General features: G+C 40.5%; 1 protein-coding gene across 15 annotated transcripts in view; it reads right to left on the reverse strand.

Moving 5' to 3' along the window:
- The window catches only part of THRB (thyroid hormone receptor beta), a 368,089-nt gene that overhangs the window by 211,997 nt on the left and 140,028 nt on the right, over window positions 1-16,064 (reverse strand). For all 15 annotated transcript variants that reach the window (XM_073222716.1, XM_073222718.1, XM_037008581.2 and 12 more), the window contains one exon: window positions 10,392-10,463. The gene's annotated coding sequence lies outside the window, so the exon portion shown is untranslated. The remainder of the gene's footprint in view (window positions 1-10,391; window positions 10,464-16,064) is intronic.

Genomic DNA, 16,064 nt, shown 5'->3' on the forward strand with positions numbered 1-16,064 from the left:
AATAATTTATATAACTTCTAAAGGTCAACATTAAGAAAAATTATGAATTTAATGATGGAATTATGGCAGCTTGGGATTATTTTATGACAGGAGGTCCAAGGTAGCTTCTAGGAGTTCACGAATTCCCTGAAAATGTATGTAGGATGCATGCTAATGTGAATTTTTCTGGGAGGCAGGTCCATAGTTTTCATCAGGGTGAGCTAGGTCATTAGCCACAAGTGGCTACTGAGCACTGGACATGCGGCTAGCGTGAGGTGAGGTGCACTGGAAGTGTGCACTACATGCAGGATTATGAAAAAGAGGATGCAAATATATCGATTATTTTCAAATCGATTACTCACTGGAATATTTTGGATATTGCATTACAGAAAATACAGCATTAAAATAAATGTCATCTGTTGTTTTTCTTCTTTAATGTGGCTATTAGAAAATGTAAAATTACCTATGGAACTTGCATTTGTAGCTCACATTATATTTTCAATGGCCAGCACTGGATCCAGTATAAAGGCAGGAAAAACAAAATAGGTCTCAGGAGTGCTTGAAAAATTATAACTATAAATACATTTTAAACCATATTTATAAGGTAGAACACTAGCAATGAGTTTGGGGAAAAAATGAACTAAGAAAGAGTGATATACGTACAAATTTCAATTTGTTGCCTTAATCACTTAGGCAAGAAAATAAAACAATATTAGAAGGTTGAATTCTTTTATCTTTTCAAATCAAAACCAGTTTCCAGCAGTTCAAACAGGATTTTTAAGTTCTTGGGAAAAATAGGTAAATGGGTTAAGTATCTTTTTTTTTTTTTTTTGATAATCTAATCTACCTGCACCAAATAACAAAGATTTAATTGTATTTGCCTTGGGCCAAGTCCAGCTCCTGCCTCTGTCTTATGGCCCCTCTTAGGGGTAATTAAAGTGTATAATAGTCTTTCAGAGCAACTCTTGAAACTGCTTTTTGGCCTGGAGCTCAAGGAAGGCAACTTTCATCTATGGGTCTTCAGATCTTGAGGGTATCTGAATCTCCTTCCGGCTTTTCTCTTTGCACTGAGAGCTAACTGCTTCAGGGTAGAGTTGCCCAGGTGCAAAGGAATAGTGCTGGAAACTCTTTTCTCTTTCATTGTTATTACCAAGATTTTGTCTCCTAGAACATTCTCCTGAAAGACATTTCTTGTAGACTCTTGTCTCTTCAGTGACTGAACCATATGTGGATATAGACTCATGTTCATTTTATTACATAGCTCGACATCTAAGCTACTACTGGAAAGACCACAGGCTTTAGTTCTATCTCCTCTTCCTTATAACCTGCCACCTTTTGCAATGCAAGCCCTTCCTGGGTGCCATTTAATGGATCAGCCCCAGCTTGGGACAGATATGGAAGTCATGAGTGTATTTAGCCATAAATGAAATTTTTTTCCCATGAGCATTACATTTATGCTCACTTGTCTCCCATTCACTTTCCACTCCCTCACCAAAAAAGCAGTCTTATTGTTGTCCAAGATTTCCCTAAAATAGTGTCATGCGTATTTGATGAGCATCAAGTGGCCCACAGATAGTTACTATCATGTTTTCTTCAACAAGTTGACATGTTGTGACAAACTCAGGCCCCAGCAAGTCACAGTTCCTAAGCATATTTTTTTGGATGCTGCTCTCTCTTCGCTTCCTGGGAACAGCATTTCCATCTTTTAAAATGGCAGCTGCTCACCTAGCTAAGACAGGAGCTGTTAAATGGCTCTGCTTTGTTTTCAAAGGTTCCTAGGATGGCAAGAGTAACAGACAATGCGGCTAATCCTGTGAGCAGCAAGGGCGCAGCGCTGGGACTCAGCCTGCTCCAGTTCTGCGGCTCAGAGTCCCTCGGGGATCTTGTTAAAACGCAGATTCTGATTTACTAGATCTAGAGAGGGCCTCAAGATTCTGCATTTTAACAAGTTCCCAGGTGGTGCCAACACTACAGTATAGCCATGCTTTGAGTAGCAAAGGAGATCATCTCAAAGGAAATCTTCCATCTCTAGGAGTCTATCATTCTGTGTGATCAGAAAAGCAATAGCTGACACAACAAGGGGCCTTAGGACCTCTGCTAGAACATGCTAGAAGTCAGAGTACCTACTGTAGAAATTTATCTAAATAGGAGGATTTAGAAATTAATTTTGAGAGACTATCACGAAACCATTTTAGAATCTGGCAGTGGATCAAAGTTACTATTCTATGGGTTCTTTCAAATGTATGTTCAGCTACTTTGTTCTTTCAAGAGCTCTACAGATGAGCCCCCATGACACCCCAGCTGGATCTCTGGTAATGCTGGGTACAGAACACATCTAAGCTTATTCAGTAACTAGTTGCATAAAGCAGCTATCTTGAATCCTTATGCAAAGAAGGATTTTGCTAAATAAATATTTGCTACTCAATTTATTTGTTCTATAAACACAAATGCTACCCAGTAAGGTTTGCTTAAAGTGGAACCTATCTCATCCCATATTTGATAAGTATAAAAAAATGTACATTCTTAGCAAACACAAAAATCCAGAGATCCTTTTATCACATCAACTGTTTATGAATCCCAAGTAAGTATGTATACCACCATGCATTTGATGCTGATATTAAATTCCTTGGCAGTAGGTAAATTCTAAAAAAACGTTTGAAGTAGACCAAGTAAAAGTCAAAACAAAACTTATATATGATCTTTCTTTAATGTGTGATTTTTTTCTGCCTGTTTTGACTATAGGCAGATGACTTTTCACTGTATTAGCTGAGTGCTATGCACCTACAGTGTGCCAAATACTGCCAGGTGCTGGCAGTGGGGCACAGGAGGGGTGAGTGGGGAGAAGGTGAGTAACTACAGTCTCTATCCCAACCAGGCCCAAGTGAGTTGGCAGAGATAGGCATCTGATGAGGTATTTGCAATACATTATGCCTGTAATAGAGATATCTATAAATACAATGCAGAAAAGAGGCATTACCTGAATAGTAATGCTGGCCTCCTAGTCCTAAAGAAATGCACTCTTATGAGTCTAAACTTTTGGGGAAAAAAATAAGCACGCATGCCTAGATAACTTTTCAGCAAGTTTGACATAAAGCTAATTTACTGCAAGGGCTGAAAGGTGGAATTTGAACCTGCCTTTGTCTCACATCAAAGTCCAAGCTTGTATTGCTGCAACAGACTGAGTCTTAGGAAATTCAAAACTCTTCATAGGATTGGTTTTATTTCTAAGTAAGTAAGTAATAATAAAATAACAATAGCAGCTGAAGCTAACAATTACATAGCTCTTTTATCTGTCAGGCACTCACTGTTCTAAGCATTTTACATATATTAACTCACATAATCTTCATAGCAACCCTATGAGGCATTATCTCCATTTTATGGCTGAGAAAACAGGCAAAGGCAAGTTAAGTGATTTCCTTAGGTCACACAGAAACAGAGGGCAGAACTAGGATTCGAACCTGGGAAATCGGGTCCAGGAGCCACTTTGTTACTCACCTTGTTGACCAGCATCATGGACATCACCCAGGCGCTTTATAAGGAACCCAGAATCTCAGATCCTGCCCTAGAGCTCCTCACTCAGAATCAGCATTTTTAACAAGATTCCCAGGTGATTGTACGATCATTAAAACCTGAGATGCACTATCCTAAAGCCATCATAATATGCAACATCTGTTGGTAAAAGACCAGTCACCACTACCACCCCTTCTACCTTGGTTTGACCCCCATTCTGACAGATTTCTTTAATCCCCCAGCCACCTCAGACACCGTTTCTGGGGGCACTTGACCCAGTTTCACCAGTGTTGACCTGAGTCAAAAGCAGGCTCTTTCTGCAACAGACCTATTAGCACCAAACACGGCAGCTTCATTGCTGAGGATCTGAGGAGGCCCAGAGAGGAGTCCCTTCACTGACCTTGCCGCCTCTGTCATCTCCCTGGTGCTCTGCCCACCATTGCTGCTTTGTTCTCTCTCCCTCTCTCTCTGCAGTAATGGCTGAACCCACCCCCTTGTCTCCAGCAGAACACCTTCACTCTCACCCAGATCCCTTGGAGATTTATCTTTCTACCTTTAAGCATATTGGCCATTTTCCCAAATAAAACTGCTTCCCTTCCTTAGAGAAACTCAGTTGCTACTTATTGCTAGATATCATTTGCCCATCTTCTTACAGTTACCCCTCCTCTAACCCCTTTTAAATTGTGAAATAGAAAACACATACAGAAAACTGCATATACGTTAACTTTTTACCTTTAACTTCTACTCTTCGAATTTTAACAGAGGAAACAGTTGCTCTTCAGTAACATAGTAAATAAAAATATGTACCATATCATTTAGTAAAATGATTAGTAGCCATAAGTAGTAGCCTACAGATCCAAGATGCCAATGAACCAAGGCCAAGTTTAAACTAGAGAACTAAGGGTCTGTGTGCTCTGTTGGTTGTGAATGGGGACTGTCTGATTTTACTCCCAATTATTAGAACAGTAAGTACATAAATGCTGTTACCATAAGTGTATTCCCATGCTTTGTCTACCTTGTTGACAATATATATATTATATTATTCCTGATTAAATAGGAAATGTAAAATATGTAATGTAATAATATTCTGGATTAAATGGGAGCATCTTGATAAGATGAATTCTTTATTCTATCCATAACTTACAAATGAAGTATCAGGCTTCTACTTCTTGCACATGCTATTTCCCCTGCCTGCCTCCCTCCCTCTATCGTCAGTATCACCCAGATAATGTCTTTTCCACTTTCCAGACTCAGCTAATCAACATGCAATTTTTGCTTGTGCTTTCCACCAGTCTGAGTGTATATCAGAGGTAAGTGTTCATCAGTTTCCAATTTAGTAGGTCTAGGGTGGTGCCTGAGAATGTGCATTTTAACAAGTTCCCAGATGAGAAAGATGATGCTAGTCCAGAGGCCGCACTTGGAGAACTACTTGTTTAGAGAATTCTTCAGAAAGGAAGCTAGAGGTTGATTGCTCACTTTTTTATTCTTTAAACAAAGTGTTTGCCCTGTGAATATGTGTCTATTCCAGCACTTGAACTGGGCCAGGTATTCTGCACAGAGATATAAAGATGGTCTCTCTTTGGTGGGAAGGAGGCAGGACTGACCTGTACAATCGTGCAGATGGGACACTGTACAAATGGTGCCTGGGGGAGTATTGCAGCTCGGCCAGAGGTAAGAGTCCTGGAAGTCAGAGAAACAAACCAGTGGTTTACAGAGTCAGGCAAGTCTTCCCAGAAGATGAGCTACCTCCGTTGAGTCTGGAAAGGTGAAGAGAACTTATCTGGGGCACAGTATGGATAGAGGGGGGCAGGGAGAAGAAGTGGCATATGCAAAGACACAAGAATCCTGGTAGGTGACTTCAAGTGGATTGTTACGGACAGTGAAGAATTTCAAGGGCACAATCTCTTTGTCTATATGAAGGGCATTTGCTTAATTTAAAAATTATGTAAATCATAAAATATTGCACATATTCAAAGAGTAAATAAAACAATATTACAAACATCCATGTACTCCTATTCAGAATTCACTCTATTTGCTTCATCTCCTTATAAGAAATAAAATGCAACAAAACACAATGACCCATCTTCCTACCTCTTCCCCCTCCCTGCCTTCTCTCACCAACCTAGCCACCATTTTACAGTCAGCGTGTGTTCTCCCATGCATGTTTTTATATTTTTACTATGTAAGTGTATAGGCATTAATTTTAATGAGAGACTTTGTCCAGGACATTACAGCAGAAATTACAACACTTGCCTCTGCAGGTTTTCTGAAAAGACAGCTGGAGTAGTAAGCAGCCAGTGCCCAACCGAACCTGGCCCTCTCCAGCATTTGGTGGTGGAAAAACAGGACTCATGTTAGCTTTACAAAATGTGATCAGAGGGGGATAAAATCAGAAAATCAAGATAAGCTTATCCCTTTTTCCTTTTTTCTTCTTTTATGGATGCCACTTGGAAACCACTGCTGTTGGTGGTAGGGAGCCCTAGAAAAATGTTAGGCTGTTTGGTTGTGTGTATGCATGCACACATTTATTTATGTATTATTTGTCTACTGCCAAAGGGCTGCATCACTAGATTCTCATCCAATTTTCTGTACAGAAAAACACCATGGAGCATTTTTGTTTATCCAGATCTTTTTTCTTAGAAGTTTGGTGAAATGTCCTTCCTGGATTGCCACTCGTGATATGCATATGTACAAAGATAGACTTACACATATGTAGTGTGTTTATACATGTACACACCCCCACACATATGTGTGTGTTTGCTGAAATGTAGTTTTGAACAGCACAGCTAATTAATGAGTACATTTTCTTATTCAATTCATTCTTCACAAATTCTCACATTCATGTCTTCTCTCCCATTCCCAGTGCTACCTCATTAATACAAATCTCATCATCATAAACTGGAGTCTGCAAAGGTGTTTTTATGGCTCCTCCTTTTAGACATCATGGTTTGAGGCCATGTTCATCAGTTGGCTATAAGACCAGTTCCCCTAAAGCACTACCTGTCATTCCTCTCAAAATTGAAAAGCCTCTAATAGCTGTCTAATTGTGAATTGTGATCCTGTCTGCTGGGTGCCTCCTTGATATTTCTTTATAATCAAATCTCACTTTACTCCTGGATGACAAAGTATCCAGCCACATTTTCCACTTCTCTTACAACTAAGAATTGATGGAGGAGATTGTAAGAAGAAGTTGTGGATGGGAATTCTGGGAAGGCCTCCTAAAGAGGAAAGACATACCTCATAATGGGTGCCTTTTACCCACCCCTTCCCATTTTTCCTGTTGCCAAGAATTTACATGTGAGGGCTAGAGCTCCAGCAGCCACCTTGAACCAAGAGGTAACTTTGAGGATAAAGTCATATGCTAAGAACAGAAATACAAAAAGATAGAAGGTACCTGAGTTTCTGATGGTCATAGAACCATCCTCCCTGCCCTGGAGAGAAAAATAAACCTTTCTGTGTTTGTCACTATTATGTGTGGTTTTCTGTTATGGGTAGGCCCAAAATAGTAGTTTGTTCTGGTCACAAAGTTAGCTATTTCTCCAATCCAGCCAATGTAATATGGTATTTAGTTTCAATTCATTGTTTCTCTTCTGAAGACAGCGGCTTACAGTGAGAAAGAGTTCAAGCTCAGTCCTGCCTTTGGTGGCAATGCCATATTTTGCTCCTGACCATTTTACCCTCATTTTTCCTGTCTGGAAACAGAATAATAATAATATGCACATCAAATGTTTTTTAATTGTTATTAGCCTGATGACATCAATAGGAAAAATAGTTGAAGGAAGGAAGAGGTGATAAAACTCAAATCAGGATATTTTCCTACTTGATAACAGCCCTTGTAAGTAGCTTAGTGGTTGAAAAGGTTCAGGCTGCTGATTTTTAAGAGTCAATGGGAAAAAATATCAATAGATTGGACCTCAGTTATGGGCATTTCACTCTCATTCTCATGAATGACTAGAATCTGAGTATACACTTTACATTTTCCTTAAGCCACATGATGTATAGATAAACACCTAAGTGATACATGCATAGATTTCAGGAACTTTGGCTCCAGGGGAATCACTTGCCCCAAGTTACTGGAATGGAGAAGACACACAACTTCTGACTTGGTACCTTCCATTTGGATATGTTGATGACTTGAAGAAACAGTTCTTTTCAAATGGGCCCAGAATTGCAAAATGGCAAACTCTGCTCAAACTCTTATATTGCATTATTGCTCTTCTGCTCTTATGCACATTAAACTCAATTGGTTGGATAAAAGTCTTGCTGAATTAAATTTGATTTGATTAGGAAATCTCTGTGTATATATGGGCACAGCACAGTATGTGTGGGTTAAAAAATGTCTGGTTATTTAAAATACTGTTTACAGGTGGATCAGTTTTGCCATGGCTTCCTTAGTGAACTCAGGTTTTGTTCATGTGGATCCATCTTGCGAGTTAAACAGGCCTGGGCCCTTTGTTGGGAATCACTCAAGTGGTAGAGGGCAGCCTTTCTGAAGAAAAGTAACAGCCCCACAAAGTCTGGGACATTTGAGTTTCTTCAACTCCTTTCTGCTCAGGCTCCCTGTGACCCACTCTTACCATTTCCGAACACTGTCATCATTTCCTTTTCCAAACATTTTCCTTGCTCTTCCCAGCCCTGTCTTTCATCAGGCTCCATCAGGAGTTGACCACCAGGTCCTGTCTGCTCTGGCCTAGGTCCTTAGCTGCGTTTCAATCCAAATAACGACCTTTCATGTTATTGCTGGAATACTGAAACAATGCAAATAGAAAAATTTAAATAGAGTTGGCTCAAAGCATTTCAGGGGGAGAAAAATATTTTTTAAAGGGTCAAAACTAGGAGCAGGGCCAGTGGTTTGAGAGCGTTAGACACCTGCTGCAGCAAAAAGACTGAATCCAGGATGAGCCTGCTTTACACGTGTCACTTGAGGCCCGAATTCCAACCTCAGTCACCAGGACTTCCACTCTGTAAGATATACAGGAAGGAATCTTGCATTTTAGAGGTCATGAAAAAGCATTCAGGTGAGGGAGCAAAGGATTAAAACCTTATGAAGATCTTCCCAGGAATTATCAAAGGAATTATCAAAGGTACATATCAAAGTAAAACATGAATCAAGTAATATCCTTGGAATTTCCACTCCCAGAACTCTGCTGTGCCACCGATTAGATGCATGATGGGCTAGAAGTCCCTAGAAGGAATTTTGTGATTGTCTGGAATTCACTGAGAACTTTTTTTTTTCCTTGGTTTTGGTGATTATTGAACAGAGCTAGTGTTGGAAGATCAACAAGGTCTCCTATTTTCTGAAATTTTGCATAATGATCTTAGACCTCACTCCATAAATCATCCAGGCACCTTTAAGGAAGTTCATCAGTATTTTCATTCACTGAATGCTTAATTAATTTATTTTTTGGTTTTATTTTCCCTCTTTGTTTTTATTTGATAATGGAAATATTATTTATATACACTAAAAAGCAAAGATGAGTTTTGGCAAATGCCATGTAGGCCACACTTCCTAAAGAGAGACATTCCCATCACCCCAGAACATGCCCTGTGTACCTTCCCAGTCAACACCCCTCCCCCTTTAGGTAACCCCTATTTGGATTCCTGTCACCATAAATTAGTGGTGCCTTTTCTAGAACTATATAAAAATGGATGAATACTGTGTGTACTCTTTAGAGTCTAATGCCTCATGTTTTAAGCATCTATAAACATCACCTGTTAGTTTTCTTGTCTGTATGCCGAGGGGCTGGCCTTGTAAGAATGGTTGCAAGTATTCTGAGGGGCCTAGGTTTCCTGGGGGGTGGGTGAAGAGGGGGATTGCAGCAACCCTTTTCACCTTCAAACAGAACAGCTTTGCCTTCCCAGGCCTTACAAACTGGGGTTCACTGGAAGATTTCATTGGAGGAAAGGGTTCTTTATAAAAAAAAATTGTTAGAGGACTGCAGGTCTAAACAATCCTTACTCACCTCTTTCCCTAGAACATTCTATAAATTACAAATAGTGTTTCCTGATATGAGAGCTGCAGCAAGCTGGTCCCCCTGAGGCCACGCTGGGAGACAGAGGCTGCCAGACGGGGCCCCCAGGGAGAGCCCAGGCACTAAGAGCTGTAATATTAGCACTGGTCAAATCAGATAGCGCCACCCCAACCGAGGCACAAAGACAATAGGCCGGGGGCCCTGGGCAGGGGGAAGCACAAAGATAGCATTCAAAAGACGTGACTCCCACAGCAGCAAGCCTTTCTATAGACTCCGGCAGAACCTGGCCCAGCCAGAATGTCACCTGACAGCCAGAAAACCATTTTCCACCACTAGCTTTTAAACTACTAAATATAATAAACACAGAAAGGAAAGTGCTGACACAGCCTTAACTGCAGAGACAAACTGAAACTGCAGTTACAATCATGTAAACAAACTGGGTTCCAAATTATAACCTTGCCTTCCCAACAGGCAGCTTGAGATTACCAAACATCTGGAGACTGGAGCGAGACTACAGAGGGCTGGTCAGTGGAGAAAGGGCTTCTCAAAGCCCAGGTGCTTACATCCAGTCAGGGAATGCTAAGCCTTGTTGTCTGTCTTCGCCCTCAGGAAAAGATAGGCAGGAGGAGACTTCTCGATCTTTACAGAGCACAATTTTTCCATATAACAAATGAAATATGGGCTCCTTTCTGTCACTGTGTCATCATTACTTGTCTTCCCCAAGTGAATTTGTACTAATCCTTTTCTCCCTTATGTTTTCCCAGATCGTTTTGTGTTTTCATATTTCTCTGAATATCTGCAGGGTTCAAAACTATCAAACGACAACAGCAGCAATACCACAGATTAGAAAATAATGCCATAATGCTAACAGTGACAATTAATCGTAAGATCACGAGTGTGCACACAGCCCAGTCAAGGCTGACAGCTGACCTTCTGATCCATTAAGTTACGTGTGGAACTTGGCACCCATGCAGGACCGCCGGTGGGAAGGAAGCCACAAATCTGAAAAAAGGAAACAAAAGAAGATAAATATAAGTGTTTTTTAAATTTTTTTAAGTCCCCCAACACTTGCTTAATTTGCAACTGCTCTTCTTTGTATGTTTAAATAGGCTCTGGTTTCAGAGCTGTCTCTGATTTTGAATAAATGCAAATAGACTTAGATAAAATTTCATTCCAAAGGCGAGATGGTTTCAGAGAAAGGAACTTCACCACAAGGACTGGGATTGCACACTATAGGCATGAGACAAGGTTTGTGGAGCACAAAGACCTACTCTCCTGTGGACTGGACACAGGGATTTGGAGTCCCAGACTGGGAAGATGATGACTAAAAGGCAAACGTGAATCTTAAACAACTTAAACAGTTTGTGCTAAAGAGGGTACGGAGTATAGGTCTTAATGAGTAAATGCTGCAACCATGACCTGTGGTAAGAAGACAGGTCATTCTTCAGGGCAAGCATCTGAGCATGACGCTGTGGGGCTGCATAGACTGCATTACATGTGATCGCATCGGGCACACTTCCCACACGTGTAAGCAGATGGAAGGGGCAGCCCAGCAGGCTGTGGCGTCTGCTCATGCAGCAGATGATGTCTCCAAGTGTCTGTGCGCCCGACAAGCTAGAAAGCTGCTTTTCAGATAACTGTGTCATGCAATTTTTGTTTTTGTGGGGAACTTAGAAATCATAGTGAAGCAGAAGTTAGTTGAACAAATGTCTGGGTTGCCGCTACCCCGAATGAACCATTGATAACATTTTGTCATATCTGCTCTGGTTTTCTTTTTAATTAAAAAAAAGTAAAGCATAGGTATCAGCTCTTTGACAACCCTACTCCAAGGCTAGACCACAAATTTGTTTGTACTTTTCAGTCTATTTTATTTTTTTTTACATTTGCATATGATATGTCTCCAGGACACTAAACATTTGCATGTGTTGCATGCAACACTTTGCATCTTTCTACACTTTTGATAACAGTATTTATGTGAGAGCTCGCCCTGTTGATCTGTACCAGCTCATTCCCTTTAACTGCCACACTGAATAAATATATGCTCAGTCTTTGTCTTTCACCCAATACCCAATGTTTATGGCACCATAAAACCACTTATATCATTAAAGTGATTGTTAGTTATGTGTGGGTGTGCATGTGTACGGGTGTATGTGTGAATTCTTTCTGTAACTCAGCGAGCTCTGAGCTTCTCAAGATGCTGCCTTGTCTTGTTTTAACAGTGGCTCTTTACTATGACTCCTTGCAAGAATGGACACTCAATGTGTTGAAAGGCAAAAAAATAGTTGTTAAGAATCAACCTGCTTAGTATTAATCGTGCTTCCTTTTAAAACAACACCAAGGAAGGCTTTGGAGTTGTATTTACCAATTTTCTTCAAGGTATCCTCACTGCTCCACTATCATAAGTTTTCAAGTCCCAAGCCATCAATATGACCTGGCTGTTTGCTAGACAACCAGAAACTCTGATAGGATGAAGCTGTGGATCAAGACATTTTTAAGAAGCAGATTCTAAAAGCATCCTCAAAGAAAAAACTGATAAAGCCAAGAAGCAGCTTATGTTTATAACTGTTGTTGTGGCTTTATGGCAAACACCAGTAAATATATATCATTATCCTTGACCTAATACCTAGGTCAATGACTCAGTGAAAATTTTCACATAATGATTAATAATAATAATAAGCATTTTTATATTATATATAACACGTATTAAGAATATTTTGCGGGCTGAGTTATGCTAATTCTTTCACCTAATTTCACTTAATTTCATCCTCACAATGATCATAGGAGGTAGGTATTCTTAATAACCCCACTTCTGAGGTTATTAATGATGAGGAAAGGAAAAGCAGAGAAAAGATTTAAACATTTGTCCAAAATCAAACATTGCAGAGGAGGCTATCCAGGAATCTCTTCCAGGCTGTAAGCTGTCATGGGGCCTTGTTCTGAATTACTGAGAACAGGCACAGGGTTTAAAGATAAAACTACAGAGAGGAAAATTGAAAAAACAGTGTCACTGAGGTAGCTTCCAAAGTTTGCTGTAATACAAACAGACAGCAGCTCTTTCATGATGAGCCTCAAACCAAGAATAAATCATATGAGAGTACTCCAAGTAGACAAATTCAAAGTGATTTTCTCCTGATGAAGGAAATTTAAAGTAGCAAGGTCAAGCCTCAGAGCCTTCCAACTTAAACATACCCATTTTTAATTCTTCTCTTGAGAAAACAAGGAGCTGCGAATTTGTTCATGGCTCAATGAAGGCGAGGCGGCTCACTTTGTTTACACAAGATTCAAAGCAAAAATGAGAATCACTCCCCTGGATAACTTTAGCCCAGAATGTGAGTTCTTTATACATTTTTAATTGGGGCACAAATATATTAACAGTGTGGTTACTTTGTACTTTCAAAAGAATCTGTTTTGTAACTGATTCATATTTTTCTTTGGAATACATTTATTTCTGGGCATGAAACAGTTCATTTTGTTAAGCCATCTGACCTGAGGTGAGGCTGGCACAATTTCCCATGACTGTGCCCAATTAATGGAAATTGAAGGTTAAAGGATAAATAAAGTCCTTTTTAACTTGGTTTATTAATATGTTATTTATAAACAGTACTTGACTTGGTCTATTTTGTTTCAGTCAGTAACTATGTACAGAACAAACTAGCAAATGCATAATGTGCATTTTATCACAAAGTTTCATTGTAAAAGTTTTAATATTGTGGCAAAAAAATTAATGTCACCTATCCCTGTCTGTCTGTCTGTCTATCTATCTATCTATCTATCTATCTATCTATCTATCTATCTATCTATCTATCATCATCTCTTTTTTATTCCCAGGCTTCATCAAATCTATGGAGCTGGAGACTGCCTGATTGTATTGCATTAATGGCCTACATTCTTCACCCCTGAGGCTTGCCCTTTTGTCATGTGACTTTGCAGTTCCTCTCACTAAAGAGGTTCAATCTCTTTTCCTGTTCCCTTTGATTCTGGTTTTGGTCATGTGACTTGCTTTGGTCAATGAAATATTAGCAGGCATACTGCCTGTAGAAGTTTGAAAAAGTTTTTGCTATGCTTCTGTGTGTTCCCTTGTTCTCTGTGATTGCCATGAGGACGTGTCTGGGCTAGCCTGTCGTGATTGACAAACACGGAACAGAGTTGACTCACGTCAATTGCCTTTGCCAAGGCCAATCTAGACCAGCCTAGGTCAGCCAAGCCCCGGAGGGAGCACAGGAGACACCCCTGGCAGGGCGAGCAGGGCTGCCTGCTGACCAGCAGCTGACCACAGACACATGAGTGGGCCCAACTTGAAGTGAAAGAAACACTCAGCCCACCCTCAGATTCTTGGACTTATAAATGCCAATTATTTCAAACCCTTGGATTTTGAGGCAATTGGTAACTACCCAAGGTAACCCCATGTAATGCTAATTGTGCAATAGGTAACTGATACGGAACTTACTCTTTACTCAGTAAAAAGGAGGCTCACATAGAAGATGGTTTAAAATTAGGTAATAAAATGCAGCAGATATCTACCAAATGTCTGCTGTATCAGACAAGGTTTAACCAGGAAAATATAAACTGGTCTAAGTATGTAAACAGAAGGACTGTAATGCAGACATTGATCACACAGGTGAAGGTGAAGATGTGAAGGCAAACAGAGGAATGTGGCATCCAGGAATTCAGTAACTGCAGGATATCCCTGAGCCATAGGGACAAGGGACAGAAGTGCTGACACTGGAACTCGGGGGCCAGAGCCACCCAGCAGAAGCCGAAAGCTCCGAGGGCCTCTCTCGTGGGAGCTCAGCCCTAGAGGAGTCAGAACTGCCATCAGAGACACTCTCTGAGGCGGTGTGGGGAAGAAACACCCTGGCTTCTCCCTCGTTCAGTCTCCATTCCCCCTCTAGGGCTGTTCTGTGGCTGAGCCCAGATGGGAGCCAATTGACTCAGGAACCTGGGCAGCACAACCCTCAGGGGGCAGCCTAGCAGCGATGGAACGGGAGGACAAGGAGGGGGTCAGAGGGCAAGCCGGCCAGTACACCACCTGACGGGCAAGACGCCACGAAGAGCCGAGGGCTACGTCCACAGAAATGACGGAGTCAGAGCAGACGCTGGGCTCGAAGGTTAGAAAGGGCCTAACAGGTGCAGGTGAGGGAAAGGATGTTCCCGTAGCAGCAAGTGTGGGCAAAGTGCAGGAAATATTAGGGGGAATAGCAAGTAAGCATTCTAGATGGGCTTAGAAGGCTATGTATTTGGAAGGAGGGTACAGGTATGGAGACAAAGCAATGCAGCAGGTGAGCTTGGCAAATTTTGGACTCCAATCCAAGCAGGCTGGACTCTGTTCTGAAGGCAACCGGAAGTGAAATGGTTCTGAGCAGAGTAATATGATTCATATTGTGTGTTATGAATAATACTCTGATAGAAATTTGAGGGATAGATTGGAGGAACACAGCTAGATGAGGGGTTTGCAATTAAGTGCAGACCTCAAGGAATCTACAACCCTCCTCCCCGCAATACATTGGTGGGAGTTGGTATAAGTATTCAGTTTTCTGAGAGATTGGATGTAGCTTTATGTGGCGTTCAGTGGAGCTCATGACTCTATCAAAAGCTGTAAGCACGGGAAGCAGAGAAACTATCTAGAAAGCTCCTATAGTAATTCAAATGGGATAAAAAATGTAACAGTGCCAATGGGAAGGAAAAACTTAAAAAGACATAAACATTTATGAGGCACTCTCTAAATAAATAGATGGATGTGAATGGAAATCCAGCAAAAGTAAGAGATACTAAAAGGTTTAACTCTGAGCTACATCCACCTACTATTCCTTTCCTTCTTTCTATAAAATGGAGGAAGCAACTCACATTTCCAGGATACCATAAAGATATATTAAATTGAAAAGTTCCAAAATAAACACATGGCACATATATCACCACTGTCCTCCTCCCCTGTTCATCCCTGATATTACTAATTAGATGCAACATTTCGTTACATCTGAGCCCACACACAATTGCCAAATCCTCAAATAGCACCCCAGGTGGCCACTGCCTTTTTCTAGAGCAACTGTTTTTATTTACTGCTCTTTAGTTTCATAAGCATGAAATACCAATGAATGGGTATAACTGGCAAAATGTATCATATACTGATATGATCTGTATGTCTGTCTGTATCTGTATGCATATTTCTCACCTATGGGAAACTTACTTACATACAATTGGGCCACTAGCTAGATCTAATCCAAGTTCACGAATACGCTTAATATTAGCTCAAAGCAATTTACAGAGATGTGAATGAAGCTGAACTGTGGGGTGGGAAAGAAACTTTGCATACATGAAAACTTATTATATTATTGAATTATCATAGTAAAGTTTTAAAATCAACACGTCATCACAATCAACCAGTGACTTGTTCAATAAATTCTTAATTCCAGTCACTGGCAAATAGGCATACAGTATTAACATGAGTCCTATGTCAAAGTATGGTGACCTCGGGTTGGCATTTGAATGTCACTATGGTAACTTTCTAACCTTGGTGTGTTGTTCATCTGACATATGAGAAGAGATGCAATTATCAGAGTTGTTTCTATATAGGACCATGATAAAGACAGTTTCAGATTCACCAAA

This window comes from Manis javanica, chromosome 15, assembly GCF_040802235.1.
Source record: "Manis javanica isolate MJ-LG chromosome 15, MJ_LKY, whole genome shotgun sequence".
NCBI lineage: Eukaryota > Metazoa > Chordata > Mammalia > Pholidota > Manidae > Manis > Manis javanica.